At 34.9% G+C, this 1,678-nt stretch overlaps 1 protein-coding gene across 3 annotated transcripts in view; it reads right to left on the reverse strand.

Moving 5' to 3' along the window:
• Positions 1-1,678, reverse strand: part of LOC108976089 (DNA topoisomerase 3-alpha) — a 57,565-nt gene that overhangs the window by 33,619 nt on the left and 22,268 nt on the right. The window lies entirely within an intron of this gene.

The raw sequence follows: 1,678 nt of genomic DNA on the forward strand, positions 1-1,678 counted from the left end.
TACCTTCAAGAAATTTTCGGAGGCAAGTAAACCAACAACATTTCTTCCCACAGCCACAACCACAAATTATTTCACAAAACCTTCCTAATCAAAGACCTAATCAGAATTTAAATTCACAAATACAATTTAACCAACCACAACTTATTTCACATAACTTTCCAAATCAAAGATTTGATCGGAACTTAAATGCACAAACATACTTTAAAAAACCGCTTTTTAGGTTAAAAAGCTCTTCGTTGCCTTACTTTGAATGCCGCACGAAGAGCGGCGAAGTGTTCAAATTTTTTATTGACACTGACTCCAGCCAGAATTATATTCAACCCAACTTCGCAAAAAAAGTACTAGAAAACAAATATATATTTTTAGCGAAAACTATTGCTGGTGATATAGAAATAAAACACCAAACTTTTTTACAGCTTTTTAATCAAACAGAAACTTTAAAGTTCTTTATACTACCCCCTTTAAGAACTTTTCATGGCATTTTGGGCTATGATAGCTTTCGGCAGCTAGACGCTGTAATTAACATTAGAGAGGGAACCTTGACAATTAAAAATAATTTGAAAATATTAATTAAAGAATTAAAAACAGAACTATCAAAATACACGATGACAACATTACTCCCCATCAAAAAATAGCTCTACAGAAAATGGTTACAGAGCATCCTAACTTATTTTCAGAACCGGATGAACGGTTAACTTATACTACCAAAGTAGTGGGAGAGATCAACACGTCATCCGATTCTCCAATACATAGTAAGTTTTATCCATCCAGCATCGCTTAGAGGCGAAGTAGAGAAACAGGTGGAAAAACTACTAAACGATGGCATTATAAGACCATCCAGATCCCCCTATAACTCCCCTGTGTGGATCGTGGCAAAAAAACCCGATTCCAGTGGAAATAAACAGTATAGATCGATTATAGAAAATTAAATAGTTTAACTATAGCGGATAAATATCCGATACCCGGAATAGAGGGTATGTTATCGCATTTAGGCGACAATTTATTTTTTACCACGCTAGACCTCAAAAGTGGGTTCCATCAGATCTTACTAAAGCCGTCAGACATAGGAAAAACGGCATTTACGGTGAATAATGGGAAGTTTGAGTTTACTCGGCTACCATTTGGGCTGAAAAATGCGCCCGCCATTTTCCAGCGTACACTTGACGATATCCTCCATGAACATATCGGCAAGATTTGCTATGTGTATATAGATGATATCATAATATTCGGAAAATCTGAAGAAGAACACTTACAGAATCTTCGAAAAGTTTTCGAAACTTTAGAGGAAGCAAATATGAAGATTCAACTGGACAAATGTCACTTTTTTCAAAAGGATGTACAATTTTTGAGATTTATAGTACCACAAGAGGGCATTAGAACTAACCCAAAAAAGGTAGAAGCAATTACTAATTTTCCCGAACCCAAAAATATTAAAGAATTGCGTTAATTTTTAGGCCTATCCGGCTATTATCGTAGATTTATTCGCGAAATTAGCAAAGCCATTAACAATCTTACTAAGAGGCGAAGAAGGCCGAATTTCAAAAAACAAGTCCGCAAAAGTAGCGATTGAATTCAATGAACAAGCTAAAGAAGCATTTCAGAAAATTAAAAATACATTGGTTTTGGATGAGGTAATTTTATCTTTTCCAAATTACAATAACGATTTTGAGCTCACAAC

The sequence above is a fragment of the Bactrocera latifrons genome, unplaced genomic scaffold (genome assembly GCF_001853355.1).
Source record: "Bactrocera latifrons isolate USDA-ARS-PBARC rearing strain unplaced genomic scaffold, ASM185335v1 scaffold_724, whole genome shotgun sequence".
Classification (NCBI taxonomy): domain Eukaryota; kingdom Metazoa; phylum Arthropoda; class Insecta; order Diptera; family Tephritidae; genus Bactrocera; species Bactrocera latifrons.